At 42.5% G+C, this 16,699-nt stretch overlaps 1 protein-coding gene across 2 annotated transcripts in view; it reads right to left on the bottom strand.

The window, feature by feature from the left end:
- anxa11a (annexin A11a) overlaps nt 1-14,998 on the bottom strand; it is a 76,099-nt gene extending 61,101 nt beyond the window's left edge. For both annotated transcript variants that reach the window (XM_043679054.1, XM_043679055.1), the window contains exon 1: nt 14,882-14,998. The gene's annotated coding sequence lies outside the window, so the exon portion shown is untranslated. The remainder of the gene's footprint in view (nt 1-14,881) is intronic.
- Nucleotides 14,999-16,699: the final 1,701 nt, after the last annotated feature.

Below are 16,699 nucleotides of genomic sequence, written 5' to 3'. Positions count from 1 at the left end.
TATAAAACACTTGTCCTGAGGTGATGGAAGGTTCCATATAAATGCAAAAAATTTATTTTCCAACCTCCCCAACAACTTTTTAATTTCAAAAAAAGTATAATATTTATGCAAGTTCATTACCAAACATTTCCCCTTGCAAATTAAAAGAACATTAAATAATATTCTGAAATGAAAACAGAAATTGCAGATAAAGCTCAGCAGGTCTGGCAGCATCTATGGAGAGAAATCAGAGTTAATATTTTGGGTTCAGTGACCCCTTCTCAGAACTTCAATGAATAATATTCAACCTGTCTCCATAAAGCACTACCTCTTGCAGGAACCACAATATGACTGTCAACGTACAGTTGCCAGCGACCTACGGACCACAAGGCTGCTTGCGCATTAGAGAGAGATGATGGTGTTGGTTTAACCCGAGGGTCATCATGCCTCAGGTGAAGGAGAGATTGAGAAGGCGTCTCCTTCATTTTAACCTCAGCCGGTGTGAGAATTGAACCCACGCTGTTGGCATCAGTCTGCATTACATGCCAGCCATCCAGCCAATAAGGTAAACAACTTATTCACACGATATATTCCACTTCAAGCATGCAGCCCAAAGGCAAACTCTTTCAAATTGAAAATTAAAGAACTTGCAATAGAAGTACACTTTTTGCCACACACCATCTTCAACTCTGTGGTTCCTCAGAGGTTCAATACACTTGACATTTATAACGTATATTCAGTGGAAGGCTTCCAGCCAGAGGGATGTGAAAGATTCCCATCCCTGGGTGTACAAAATCTGAAAAGCTAAAGGTCAGAAGTCACAACACCAGATTATAGTCCAAGAGATTTATCTGAAATCACAAGCTTTCGGAGCGATGCTCCTTCATCAAGTGAAGAGACATTATAAATGTCAAGAATATTGAAATTATGTCGAGGAACTGCAGAGTGGAAGATGGTGCATGGTGAAAATTTTATTTCTATTGCATGTTCTTAATTTTCAATTTGAAGTCTCTCTCAGTTTTCTGAAGTAGTAACAAAGAGAATTGCTGAGGGCAGAGCAGTGGACGTGATCCATATGTACTTCAGTAAGGTGTTCGACAAGGTTCCCCATGGAACACTGGTGAGCAAGGTTAGATCTCATCCAATACAAGGAGAACTAGCCATTTGGATACAAAACTTGAAAGGTAGAAGACAGAGGGTGGTGATGGAGGGTTGCTTTTCAGACTGGAAGCCTGTGACCAGTGGTGCGCCACAAGGATCAGTGTTGGGTCCACTGTCTTTAGTCATTTATATAAATGATTTGGATGTGAACATAGGAGGTATAGTTAGAAAGTTTGCAGATTACACCAAAATTGGAGGTGTAGTGGACAGCGAAGAAGGTTACCTCAGAGTACAATGGCATCTTGATCAGATGGGCCAATGGGCTGAAGAGTGGCAGATGGACTTTAATTTAGATAAAGGCTGCATTTTGGAAAGGCAAATCAGAATAGGACTTTGACACTTAATGGTAAGTTCTTGGGGAAGTGTTGCTGAACAAAGAGACCTTGGAGTGCAGGTTCATAGTTCCTTGGAAGTGGAGTCGCAGGTAGGTAGGATAATAAAGAAGGAGTTTTGTATCCTAGCCTTTATTGGTCAGAGCACTGAGTATAGGAGTTGGGGAGGATCATGTTGCGGCTGTACAGAACATTGGTTAGGCCACTGTTGCAATATTACGTGCAATTCTGGTCTCTCTTATAGGAAGGATGTTGTGTAACTTGAAAGTATTCAGAAAAGACTTACAAGGATCTTGCCAGGGTTGGAAGATTTGAGCTATAGGGAGAGGCTGAGTAGGCTGGGGCTGTTTTCCCTGGAATGTCAGAAGCTGAGGAGAGACCTAATAGTGGTTTATAAAATCATGAGGTGCATGGATAGGATAAATAGACAAAATCTGGGTGGGGGAGTCCAGAACGAGAGGTCATAGGTTTAGGGCAAGAGGGGAAATATTTAAAAGGGATCTAAGGGGCAACGTTTTCATGCAGAGGGTGGTGTGTGTATGAAATGAGCTGCCAGAAGAAGTGGTGGAGGCTGGTACAATTACAACATTTAAAAGGCATTTGGATAGGAATATGAATCGAAAGGATTTAGAGGGATACAGGCCAAGCACTGGAAAAAGGGACTAGATTAGGTTAGGATATCTGGTCGGCATGGATGAGTTGGATCAAAGGGTCTGTTTCCATGCAGTCCAGCTCTATGACCTGATGAAGGAGCTGTGCTCTGAAAGTTTCTGATTTCAAACAAACCTGTTGGACTATCAACCTGTGACTTCTGATCTTGTTCACCCCAGTCCAACACCAGCACCTCCACATCATGAAAAGCTGTAGACAGTACCCTTTCCCCATGGAGTCTCTGTAGCCCCAAGCATTAGTGCATCCCTCAATACAGGGTCCTGGACCTTGGAAGGCTTCAGTCTGCAATATTTGGTCAAGGACAAATCGTTGTACTGGAAGACCAGCAACTTTCACACAGAATGTCTTCTTTGAACTTCAGTCTTTGTTCAGCTCCGGTTAATATTAGTCTCAGTGTGGACAATTCACAGAGTTTTGCATCATGGAACTGCTCAGGATAAATCTTGACAAAAACAGCTCCAGACCTCAAAAAGGCACATTCCACAAGGAGGTGGACAAGAAATCCAGGAGCTAACATTTTATAAATCCTAGGTTAAGCATTAGCATAAAGAGATCGGCACACAGTATTAACATCAAAGGCATGATGACCAACAAGTACTGGTGAGTGTAAAATAGCAGAAATACTTTTCTGAGAAAGCAAAAAGCAGAGATAAACAATATGATGTCAAATTCAGAGGGAAATGTAGCAACTGCCATTTACATAGACACAGCTGTGTTCCGCTGATGGTCTGTTGATAATCTACAGCCTAGCAATACAAGCACTGGCAGACAAATATGTGCAGGAACGTTCTTTGAAAAAGGTGTGGTTCTGCCAGGTAATCTGACACCCATTTGCATTGAGAAGCCACACAGTGCAGAATAGGCAACTAGTAAATTGTCACTGCCAGTCAAAATTTTGCTGGTGAAGGGAGTTCTGGTTTCACGTGTAAAGATCATAGCACCGTACAAGGCAGTGCTTTCCAAACATTTTCTCCACGGTGACTTCATTTCAAGGTTTAAACATTGTTGGGAGCCCTCAGTAAGGAATGAGAGAGTTGGGGTTGGGGGTGGGGAGTGCTGCAAAGATAGGGGTCATAGGGAGCACAGTAACTTGGTTAGGGTTCCATATTGGTTCAGAATCCGGGGACCCCAGGATTCCAGTTCACAATCCCACCTGAGCTCCTAACTCTTCACTTTTAGAAACAGGAACAGGAGTAGGCCATTCAGCCCCTTGATAACAGTGTGTGGTTGGACTCTTTATACCTGCCTTTGGCCCATTTTTCTTAATATTTGCTTAACAAAAGATATCTCCGATTTAACCCCAGTGTAAGGCTTAAAATAATGAACACTTTCTTTTAGTCATGTCGCAAAGTGTTGAAATGTCAAGGTCTTCCCAGCACAAGTTTGAAGTCAGAGAACTATATAATTGCTGCCATGTTACTTCAAAAGAAATGTGGGCATTCCATTCTGTCAGATGATCCAACCTGACAACAACGTTATGAAACTTTTGACAAAGGTGGATTTGTTTATTTGATGAAGAGGCCTCTGCCTATTTGAACCTGACACCACTTCCACCTTCCACTTGCTTTACTTGGTTCCAATCGTTTGCTTTCATCACCCAGTCTCCGCCTTCTTCCACGTGGCTAAACTCGCTCTCACGTAGAACAACCTCGCCTTTGACTTCTCTCACTTTGGCCCAGTGTTCTTGAGGGAAGTGTTATAGGTCAGAGCTACCACTGCCTTTTCCAGGACAGAAATGAAAATAAAAATTCTTGCTTTAATCACTCAGGTCACATCCCTCACCTTGAGACACAGGCCAGGAGATGGATGGAATATTGTCCTCTTGCCTGGTTGAGTACAAGAACACCTTGGACAAAACAGTGCATTGTTTACCACTTTCAATATTCACTCACTCCCCTTAAGTACAGTTACAGCAGAGGGTACCATCTACAAATCCACTGTAGCAGTTCACCAAAGCTCTGTCATCAGCACTTTCCAATCCTATAACTTCTACCATCTGGAAGGACAAGGGCAGCACTTGCAAGGGAACACCTGCAACCGCAAGTTCCCGTCCAAACTTCACACCATCCTGACTTGGAACTATAATTGCTGTCCTTTGAATATTGTAGGATCAAAACACTAATTCCCTTCCGAACGACATGATGGAGGCCACGAGAACTACAATGGCTGAAGAAAGTGGCTGACTGACACCCAGTCACGCACATGCAGGAAACAACAACAAATACCTGATTTTCCAGCAACACCCACATCCTGTGCAAACTTAATTTTTTTTTTCCCAGCACATTGATGACTGTCTCCCATGTTGTTTCCTGTTTTCACCCCAAACTGGAAAATGTAATCAGATTTGTTTCTCTACTCTGGCCCCTAGAGTGTACTCGTGACCTTCTGACTCAAAGGCAAACATTCTACTCACGAGAACAAGATCTTCTAATGAAGAGCCAACTTGAAAAATTAACTGTAGTTCTCTCCTACCGATGCTGCCTGACTTTTGAGTATTTGTGGCACTTTAAGCTTTTGTTCACACCAACCACCGTGTGTAGGGTCAGTTAGTTCAATTAGTTGAACGGCTAGTTGGTGATGCAGAGTGACTCTAAACAGGGTGGGTTCCAGTTCCTGCACTGGCTCAGGTCACCACAACAACTTCCCTTCTCAACCCCACTCCTCCCCCGAGGTGTGGTGACCCTAGAGTTAAAGCACCAACAGTCCTGCCTCAGAGAGAGAGAGAGAGAGAGAGAGGAATCCTACAGTCTGGTTAGACTATGGTAACTTTACCTTTACAGTGAGTCAGAGCAGACACATCCCTCAAATAAAGACAAGCTGATTGACAGTGACCTGTTTGCAGTACTGGCTGAGGGGAGAATGTTGTCCAAGATACTGGAGAATTGCTAAGGAGTGCCAGGAGATCTGTAACACACTCTTGAACCATGAGACAAGGTTGAACAGCATTCAGCTGCCAACACCATGAAGAGGGCAGTGAAATGTTCTCTTAGTCCCTATTGTTCCCTGTCTTTGTTGGATTCCGAGTGGCTTCCTCCTGTTTCTGTGTAGTAACAACAGACTTGCTGCAACGTTACAGTTTCTCCATCTGAGGTAGTTGCAGGTCTGTTTCAATTGATGGGACAGAGTCCAGGAGGAGTAACCTCAATATTTTCAGGTGACCCCAGGGAAGACTTGAAAATCATTGGCCTGGATCAAGTATTGAAGATTCAGCTAATATCGAAATTCTTTCGTCATGCACAGACCACAATTAAGACAAGTTCAAAAAAAGGAATTTGTTTCCACAACAGTAGGTAAAATGGGAGCAAATCCTGTTTGTTGTTCACAACTTTGGGACAGTGCGTGAACACAGTTCCAGGAGAAGTGTAAAGAGTGGATTTATAGCACAGATTCATTTTAAAATGTGGCGTTGGCCCACCAGCCAGCAGTCATACTTGCAATATTAAAAGTAAACATACAAGGATTACTTCAGTGCTTAACGGTGAGTTGACTGAATGTGCAATTGTCTGACACATGCAGTCTCTTCAATGACCCGATCTGTAGAAATTTCCACTCACCCTTGCAAGCTTGTGGTGAGGGTTGGAAAATACTGACATGTCTCCAGTGGTTTAAGTTTGGTCTGTTCTTTCATTCCTGAACCTACATATAATATTGACCGTCTCATGAAAAAGCAACACTCAGTCAGTGCAATGCACTTACACACCTTAGCGTCCTCTCTGCTATTACTACATCATCTACAGAAAAAAAATCCAGACAATGCAAAGCATTCTGTATGTGCCCAGTTAAAATGAGATCCCTCATCTTTTCAAAAACACAATTAATCAGTTACACTATACATGGTGGGAGGGAGATATGCCAGTTGATTAGAAGATGCTGTGGAATAATTCCAAAAGCAAGGGATTCAATTCCCATCCCACGCAAGGTAGACTTGGGACCTGCCTCCTTTCCCTGCCTCGAGGGTGGAAAGCAATGGCAAAAATCACCGCAAATTAAAAACGCAAAGAGAAACAGCTCAGGATGAAGCATTAACAGACAAAATGCTGAGGACCTGGCTTCAGGCAGAATGCACGTGTTAAATTTGAATTTGGTTTTACTGTCACATGTACTACAGAACAGAAATACACAAGAATACTGAAAAATGTACAATGTGGGCATTCCCAGTACTGTCTCAGATACAAGGCTACCTAGGTACCAACTGGAAAAGTAAAGAAACAAAGTTAAAAGTTAAACATTACAATTCTTTTTCGTATAGAGGGAGGAATCTATTGATAATACATTTTCCAAAAATATCCAGTCCCTCCCCCACCGACGCTCATTAGCAGCAGAACAAGCTGCAGAAATTCACCAAGGCTCCTGAGTCAGCACTTTCCAAATCCATGAACATTTCCATCTAGCAGGACAAGGGCAGCACATATATGGGAACATCACCCCCTGGCAAGTTCTCCTCTAAGCCACTTACCTTTTGGAATGATCCCGCCTTTCCTTCAGAGTCAAAAGATCAAAATCCTGGAATTCCCTAACAGTAGTGTGGGTACACCTACAGCCCAGGGACAGCAGTGGTTCAAGAAGGCAGCTCACCGACACCTCAATGGCAACTAGGGATGGACAATAAATGCCCAGCCAGTGACACCCACATCCCATAGGTAAATACAGAGGATTATCCAAATGACACGGGCAGGGAATATTTTGTTCGGATAATCGAATGTTCAGATAATCGAATGCTGGATAACACAGTTCAGTCACGCATTGGGATCTTGCGATCTTTTTCAGGTTATCCGAATTTTGGATAATCGATGTTCAGATAATCGAGGTTCCTATGTAAACAAAATGACTCTCCCTATCAATGGCATGCACTTCCTGGATTATATGTATTAAGCTTATCTCTTGGGTCACACAGAAACGTAGGACTAAATGTAGACAATTTGGACGCACAAACCTATCATGCTGATCCATATTTTAATTCCATCCATTCTTACTTCCTTAGCCTTTAGTTCAATAGAATTTTACCAAACAAAATTTGAAGTTTTGATTGTCCCATGAATCCTCTCTGTTTTCTAATGAGAGGTTGGTCCATCACTCCACCACCCTGCGTGGATGGAATTGCTTCCTGATGTTATCGAAGCGAAACTGAAGAAGGTATCATACCAGGACTGCATTATGGTCTGCGGTCACCAAGTGTCATTACGGTGGTCCCTCTAACTTCCGAAAAACAGACGAAACATTAGGAAGGGTTGATCAAACTTTCACCAAACAGGACTGAAAGGATGGGGGGTAATTCCTGAGTGGCATTGTCAGCAGAGGAGAGTTGAAAGAGCGAGGAGTCGAAGATAGGGCACAGGAACTGAGCTTGTGAAGCATTCTGCTTCTCCACAATACAAGAATGATTCACGCAAAATGCCAGGGTGAGGTTTCAATTCACTTTTGTTGGAAGCTGGCAGGGGAGACCTGGCTGATGTTTTTTTTCTGCTTCTCGATACACGTGCAGAGATGTCAAGGTCGCACGTAATAGTCGATTGCATTCCCAGCTGAGGCCAGTACTGCCCAGGTCAAACCTGGAACTTGCCTGATCTTTGTGTTTCATGAAAACATTGCTCAGTCCACTGACCACATAACAGATCAAAACAAAAGCTAGAAGATTATTTCAATCAGCTACTTGCATCAGAGAAATAAACAGGATCAGTTTTAGGAGAGAGACATTATTCCAGAACAGGGGGTGATTTGGGGCTGAATTCAACAGTCTTCCATGGTTTACTCAACGAGCAAAAGTATTTTTGAGATGGCAACAATTTTCTTGTGTGAAATACCTAAAACATCCATTCCAGGCCAGAAATCTACCACCTCTTGAAAGGTGAAATTAATTCACCAAGTGTGGGGCATTCAATGGGGCATCAGATAATGATTTTGATAGAAGTGGTGCGAAGAGGTATGGGTAAAAGGCAGGAGATTTGCACTGGTTAATAGAACTAGTGTGGGCTTGAGGGGCCAAATGGCCTCCTTCTGCGCTGTAACCATTTTGTAATTCTGTGATCCACCCGTGACTCACAAGGTATTACCTCCTGTTGCGCTCCTAAAGTTAGATAATGTTGCATCTTGTTCTGAACACCAAGAGACTTCCATAAGGTTGAGGAGAGAAGTTGGTTGGAGCAACATAGTGGTGGGTTTGCAGGGTCTCAAAGCCACTGATTAGCTTCCCATCACTTTCTAGCAAATTTATTGATAAGTGGTAAGCACGGGAACTTTTCACTCTATTAAATCCTACTTCTCAGTTTTCCTAGTTCTGCCAGAAGCTACAAGGCCAACTAAAGACCCAAACCATTAGAAAGGCTTCCTGTTCTTGGTCAGCGCCAGAGACAACAGAGAAAAGCCTTACTTCTACCATTAGTATGTTTTAAAGGAGTCTGCTCTTATTATCTCATTGCAAGGAAAAGTTTAATTTTAGTTATTCCTTTTTCAACCTGCTGCTCCCACATCTGATCAGATCAAAGGCTCATAAGGAAAGAATTTCAATAGAGGGAAAAGTATATCACTTCAGGAAATTGGGATATTTTCCGACATTGTGAGAATGATGGATTGTAACAATTGGTTTTCTTTTTCCTTCATTTGGTGCTTTAAGTCTTGTTTAATTTGCATTGTTAGTGCCATTTTAGAATGGAAGTAAGGGGTATATTTGGCATTTTTTGGGAATTTTTCACCATGGCAGCACAGTGGCTCAATGGTTAGCACTGTTGCTTCACAGCGCCAGGGACCCGGGTTTGATTCCACCCTCGGGCAACTGTCTGTGTGGAGTTGGCATATTCTCCCCGTGCCTGCATGCTGGGTGCTCCCACAGTCCAAAGGAAGTGCAGGTTAGGCGGACTGGCACAGCTAAAATAATTGCCCTGTTGTGCCCAGGGATATGTAAGGTAGGTGGGTTAGTCATGGGAAAACGTGAATGATTCGGGAATACATGGCACATGGTCTCCTTTCAGAAGCGGTAATTTTTCATTGCTTTTAACGCAGACACTATAATCAAGAGACAAGACTCAGAGTGCCATCAGTGGAACCAATAATTTCCATTAAAATTAATATTTACGTCCACTCTATTTAGTTAAAGATTATTGCAATCAAAATATCAGAAAAGAAGAAGCAACAAAACATACAACTAAACACTCATGCTGACCATAATTTCAAAATTATGATAGAACATGATTTACTAGGTCAGGCCACTTAAGGGATTCTCTCACACACTCATTCTGCAGCCTCTCGGTGCTGAGGGCTGCACTAAAGCTGGGAATAGCTGCGGCAAAGTGGCGATGGGGAAAAGCCACCTTAAAGGCCTTCTTGCCACAGTCTACGGAAGGGGCTGGAACCTGTGTAAAATCCTTCAGACTGGATGCACCTGATACCATATGCCATGAAAGATATACGCAAATAAACCAATAATGGAAAGTCAAAAAGCAGCAAGACCGATGGACCAACAGTGGTAGTGACAGTGACCCAAGCTACTGTCTTGCCAAGACAGGTCCAAATCCCACCATTGCAGCTGGTGAAATTCAAATTCATTAACAGAAGTTTAGAAAACGTGAACATAATGCTAATCTCTGTTACGGTGACCATGAGACTACCATAACCTGTCGTAAAAATTCACCTGGTTCACTAATGTCCTTTAGGGAGCTGCTTGCATAGAGGTAATGTCATTAGATTAATAATCCAGAAGTTCAGGCTAATGATCTGGGGACATCGGTTCAAATCTGACCATGGCAGATAGCTACATTTGAATTCATCTAACCAGTCACGTTTCCTGGAAAAACCCAACTGGTTCACTAAAACTTATTTGGTCCTTTAGTGAAGGAAATCTTACCATCTTTATCCAGTCTGACTTACACATGACTCCAGACATATAACAACGTGACTGACTCCTAAATGCCCTCTGGACAATCAAGGTTATGCAATAAAATGCTAGCTCAACCAGCAATGCCCATGTCCCATGAACAAATATCTTCTAAAAACAATCTTTACCCAGTCTGACCTAGACGTGATACCAACTTCACAGCAACATTCTTAATTCTTAACAGCCTTCTGAAATAACCAAGAGAGCCACTCAGATCAAGGGTTTGATAACAAACACTAGCTTTTCCAGTCTACCTCCCATGAAACAATAAAGAAATGGTATGTGGCAACTCCAAATACTAGTTTGGAACAAACAATCTGTATTGCACTTTATACAATGTCAAATTTGAACTGTTAGGTGGTACACTTTTACAAATATTATTGAAAATATATTTTTGGGAAAAATACTTCCTGTTGGGTTAGATAAACAAGCATCAAAGTAACAATCCTCCTACACACATCACTCTTCAGGGAGAATGGCTCCATATGCACCACAATCCCTTTGGGACATTCCACAACCTCCCTACCATTCCACAACCTCCCTACCATTCCACAGTCAGCACTGACCAAGTTGATGAGCTGTAGAGATGGTAGGCAAGAGGACAGAGGACAGATTTTGTCCTCATCCCAATATCCCCGGAGTAACTACATATCCATTAAACAAAACAGGAATCTTGACTGATTTTATTTCCCTGTCTGGAATTTTGGGGCTAAGGGATAGTGACAACCTCAGAGTCCAAGAGCTCAGCCACTCTCTGTTTGACTGAAAAGGTTTGAAGGGTGAGAGTAGACATTCAGCCAAACCAGCAATATTCACCCAGAAGGTCTTCAGTTAAAAAAAAAGACCATTGCAGTTTAGCAAAAAGACCATTGCAGCTTAGCAAATCAGTTTGAACCAAGTCTGGCTGCTACTTTCCTTTGGCAATTCAGCAGAATAACCAAACTCTTCCAGCTCAAATAGTTTTGCTCCATCTATTAAAAACAGACAGAAAATGCCTGATAAAAAAGTAAATCTTCTCCATTGCAGCAGAAACATTAACGGTTTGTGTTATGAGCCTGAGAGAAGGGAATTGCCAATTGTGGCCACGTTGTGAGAACAGTTTTAACAGTCTAACGTATGTACATTGAAGGGATAGGATAGCACAGAAGATGTTTGGTATGATTTCCTTTATTGGTCAGAGTATCGAGTACAGGAGTTAGGAGGTCATGTTGCTGCTGTACAGGACATTGGTTAGGCCACTGTTGGAATAATGTGTGATTTCCTTCCAATCGGAAAGATATTGTGAAACTTGAAATGGTTCAGAAAAGATTTACAAGGATCTTGCCAGGGTTGGAGAATTTGAGCTATAGGGAGAGGTTGAATAGGCTAGGGCTGTTTTCCCTGGAGGGTTGGAGGCTGAGGGGTGACCCTATAGAGGTTTATAAAATCGTGAGGAGCATGGATAAGATAAATAGACAAACTCTTTTCCCTGGGGTGGGGGGGCCCAGAACGAGAGGGCATAGGTTTAGGGTGAGAGGGGAAAGATAAAAAAAAAAGACCTAAGGGGCAACTTTTTCACGCAGAGGGTGGTACGTATATGGAATGAGCTGCCAGAGGAAGTGGTGGAGGTTAGTACAATTGCAATATTTAAAAGGCATCTGGATGGGGATATGAATAGGAAGGGTTTGGAGAGATATGGGCCAGGTGCTGGCAGGTGGGACTAGATTGGGTTGGGATATTTGGTTGGCATGGACAAGTTGGACCAAAGGGTCTGTTTCCGTGCTGTACATCTCTATGACTCTAAGAGTGACAAAGTAAATTGTAAACAATGGTACCTCAAGACATGAGCTGCATGACCACATGAGCTTCTACAAATGAAGCTCTTGACTGACAGAGTTTCTGTTAATGTTCAGCTCTGCTTCTTACAAGGGAGCCAAATATTTTTAGCCCAACACAAAGTGGTGCTTGTCAAGACACATTCTACAACATGATGAACTGTCTCTCTGGCAAGTGGTTCTTGGTTTATTAACTTTATGATTGCAGCCTGGCTTTGAACTCGTTCATACCTGCTCTGAACAGAGGCAAGAACAAGCTGCACTGGTCCTAACCAGTTCTTTTCAACAAAACTAACTATTTTCTAACCTTTAAGGAGGTCAGACCTAGGAATATTTTAAATTATAAATGACCCTTGAAATATAGTAATATCCTGTGGACAATCAAAGGTAATAACAGAACACTTAACAGCATTGAAGATGGCCATTCAAGTCATCAAAGTTATGTTAGCAACTGCAAGAACAGCTTAGCTCATCTAACTCCCAGCTAAATATTTCCTGTCCAGTTTCCACACAACAAGCTCCCAAGAACAGCAATGTAGTAGACAACAGGTAATCCTTTTCTGTAGTATTACTGGGGAAATAGATATCGGTCATGGCATTAAGGAGAAATACATACCAAAAGAAACGCGAATGCTGGAAATCAAAAACCAAAACAAACTGCTGAAAAAAACTCAGCAGGTGTGGCAGCATCTGTGGTGAGAAATCAGAGGTAACATTTGGGGTCCAGTGACCATTCTTCTGAACCTGTACAGTTTTCCCAGGGTTTTCTGTTTTTGGCACAAAGGAAAACTCCCTGCTGTCACTGTCCAGGTGGGGTTTATTCAATTCATTTCAAAAGCTCTGATTGAATTGGTCTCCATCACCTTTTCAGTGCATTCCAGATACAACTAACCTCACGGTATAAAAAAAGTGTATCATATCATTTTGGCTTTGGCTCTTTTGCCATTCATTGGTTGTCAAGCCTTCTGCCAAGTGATTTTTATCGCAACTCCTCATGCCTTTGAATACCTCAAACAAATCTCCTCTTGACCTTCCCTTCTCAAAGGAAGCCAGCCCAGTTTCTTCAATAGATCCCTGCAACTAAAAGATCCCTCATTCTGGAAATATTTTATCAATCTTTTCTACAACCTCTCCAAAGGTTTTATATCCTTCTTAAAATATGGTGCCCTGAATTGGATATACTATTGTTGGTTCAGTAGAGTCAGAGACAGAGCTGCACAGCATGGAAACAGACCCTTCAGTCAGACTCATCCTTGCTAACCTAAATTAATCAAATCCCATTTGCCAGCATTTCGCTCATCTCCCTCCAAACCCTTCCTATTCATATCCCCATCCAGATGCCTTTTAAATGTTGCAATTGTACCAGCCTCCACCACTTCCTCTGGCAGCTCATCCCATACACGCACCACCCACTGCGTGAAAAATTTGCCCCTTAGTTCCCTTTTAAATCTTTCCCCTCTCACCATAAACCTATGCCCTCTAATTTTGGACTCCCCCCATCCCAGAAAAAAAGACCTTGACTATTCATCCTATCCATGCCCCTCACGATTTTACAAACTTCTAAAAGGGCATCCCCTCACCTCTGACACTCCATGGAAAATAGATCCAGCCTCTCCCTATAGCTCAAACCGTCCAACTCTGGCAAATGTAATTTAGGACAGGAACTCAACCATCCTTATCTGGCTCTGGCCTGCAATGACTCCAAATTCAGAGCAATGTGGTTGACTCTTAATTAGAACTGACATGGCCTAGAATCCCACTCAGTTCAAAGGGGCAACTAGGGATGCACAACAAATGCTGGGCTAACAGGGCATGAATAAAGTTGAGGCTGATCCAATGTTTTATAAAAGATCCATACCACCCAGTGTGAGGTGGAACTGGTAATTCCATTCAATAACTTTCTGTTTAAAATGAAACCAGCAGGGCAGGCCTACACCATAATACCCTGAAGGGGCTGGGTGTGTTTACATAGGCTGTATGACCTCCCCAATTCGTCACACCCCCTTCAAAGACTCATGCTGTATAACTCATGCAGAGTGGTAGAGTTCCTACCTCTAGGCCAGAAAGTTCAGGTTCAAGTCTCATTTGCTCCAGAGGTGTGTCATAATGTCAAAATAAATCTGTAACTTTTAAAAAAATTAAAACAGGAGGACAGACCAACTCCTTAATACCCTGAAGGTGCTAGATGTGATAATGCTGGAGACTCCCCTCTCCATCCCAGTTGCTTTGAGGTTTAATACTGTCATTAAAAACCTTGAGGATCTTGTGATAAATCAGTAGTGCACCTATCTCTTGGCCAGAAGACTTCAGTTATCACAGTCATACATCTAATTAGGTTGATTTAATTTTTTTTCTCTCTCTCTCTAAAACATGCTTCTCACTTGTTTATCAAGTAGGATTGCACCAGAATGCATTCTCAAGGTAGGACCAGACTGTGAGGAAATAATAATCAGCAGTTTTACACGCACACAGCCTTGCAGTTTAGTGTTCAGAGGGGACTGCAGAATTCTCAACTAGCTCAGCACTGGGATTTTACACTACAGGCTGTTGCCACTTGGCTATCCTAGACTCAGGAATTCAGTGAAAAACGTCCCCCCCCCCCAGAGAGAGAAAAGTGTAGTCACTTTGGATTTTTTTTTAAAAAATGGAAGAGTTTCAAACAGGCAATGGCTAACACAAGAACTGCAAGGGAACAGGAGATCTGGCAAACCCCCCAGAGAGAGAAAAGTGTAGTCGCCCTGGATTTTTTTTAAAAATGGAAGAGTTTCAAGCAGGCAATGGCTAACACAAGAACTGCAAGGGAACAGGAGATCTGGCAAACTGCCTGCTCCTTCGAGTTTCGAACGTCTTGTATTCACTGGGTTACAGATTCCCACAGCAGCACCCCCGCCTATCGGAGGAGAAACAGAGCCCATTTTCAAACAAGGGGCTGCGATCTTTAGCGAATGTGCCATTGCTTGCTGGGGGAGGAAGAACGAAGCATTGAGCACTGACTGATACGTCGTTTCGGGGAAGAAAACAAATCAGATTTTGATCGGAAGGGTATTTTCTCCTACCTGCAAACACGCTCTGCCCGCACAGCAAGTTCCACAACCTTCTTGCTCCTGTGAGTTCACCCGCCCTGATCTTTTTCTTACACACACTCTCTCTCTCTGTGTAAACTAAAATAGGCGTCAATCTATTCCGCTGACCTTCTTTCTCAATACCACACGCCCATCGCAACGTCAGAAGCTAACGCAACAAATTAGACTTAGGAAACGATGACATGTGGAGTGGTTTCAGCCGGAGCTCTGATATTTTCTGCATTGTAATGTTGCACAAGGAAGTGCAAGGACTTTATTTTAAAAGATTAAGGGATCTCCGAGAGGTTGTATCGGGGAGGTAACGTACAAAAATCCAATCCACAGCGTCACTCCCCTTCTCCTGAACCCGTTTCCGCGTTAACAAAAAAATTGTAACAAGTTGCTGTACTGAAGTTGCTACATTACAGATAAAACACCCCGCTGCAACATGGAAATCTATGCATAAAATTGCTGGTCGATGGGAGATAAGGACCCACTGAGTCACAGCTCGTCCGCAAGCTTTAATGGCAATGAAGTACTTTGTCAAGTTCGTGTTGCAGCAATTTACTCAAACTGTGCCCCTTTTGTATAATACTGAAACAAAAGCTGGAGATCTGAAACAAAAATGGATGCATCCTCACAGCATGGTAAGGCGATGCTCTGCCAATGGCTTTAAGAAGCTATAGAGAGCTGTGAACTCAACCCAGTCCATCACACAAACTAAACTTCCATCCATTGACTCCCTCTATATCCTCACTGCCTTCTGAAAGGCAATCAACATCATCAAAGACCCCTCTCGCCTCGGGTAATAATCACTTCCACTTGACAGATGATAAAAAGAAGCTCAAATGCACATACCATCAGATTCAAGAACAGCTTCTTATCCGCTGTTATTAGACTTCTTAATGGACCTCACAAATTTGAAATTTAATGTTGATCTCACTCTTTTGTGCACCTTCTCTGCAGCTGTAACATTGTATTGCTCACTCTGTTCTATCACCCTAATGCACTTTGTTTGGTTTGATCTACCTGTAGTGCATGCAAAACAAAACTTTTCACTGTACCTAGGTACGTGTGACAATAATAAATCAAATCCAATCAAAATCAAATAAAACAAAGCAGAAATAGCTGGAGAAGGTCAGCAGATCTGGCAGCATCTTGGAGAGAGAAACAGATAACATTTTGAGTCCAGTGGCCCTTCTTCAGTTCTGTTTCTGTTTCTCTCGCCATAAATACTGCCAGACCTGCTGAGTTTCTCCAGCAATTTCTGTTTTTATGTTCCTTTGTAACAGATGCAGATGCAGTCCTCACTTTGTATGGAGGGCTTTCTGATGAGAATTCCTAATGAAGGGCTTTTGCCTGAAATGTCAACTCTCCTGTTCCTCAGATGCTGCCTGACCTGCTGTGCTTTTCCAGCCCCACACTCTCGACACTTACAGCAAGCAGCAATGTGATAATGAACAGAAAGCAGTATTGTTGTTTGGGAGCTAGAAAACAGCCAGATCTTTTATATCCACCTGACATGACTAAAGGGTGATAGGCATCTGGCCTTCATTTGACTGGCAGCACTTTCAACAGTGCAATATGTACAAGTTACAAAAGACACTCCATTTTAATACATTGGCAGAAATTCAAGGTGGAAACACCAGTAACCATCCACAAAGGATTCAAGATCTTGAAATATTATCTGGATGGCAAGAGGCTAGAAATTGTGGTGGGGATAAAGGATTTAGATCCACAGATACATGACTCACTAAATGCTGATTCACTAATTCAAAATGTAACAAATACAGAAAGCAGGGAGCAAAAAGT

This window comes from Chiloscyllium plagiosum, chromosome 38 (genome assembly GCF_004010195.1).
Source record: "Chiloscyllium plagiosum isolate BGI_BamShark_2017 chromosome 38, ASM401019v2, whole genome shotgun sequence".
NCBI classification, from domain to species: Eukaryota; Metazoa; Chordata; class Chondrichthyes; order Orectolobiformes; family Hemiscylliidae; genus Chiloscyllium; species Chiloscyllium plagiosum.
Note: the sequence above shows the minus strand (reverse complement) of the source record. Positions and strands in the feature narration are given on the sequence as shown.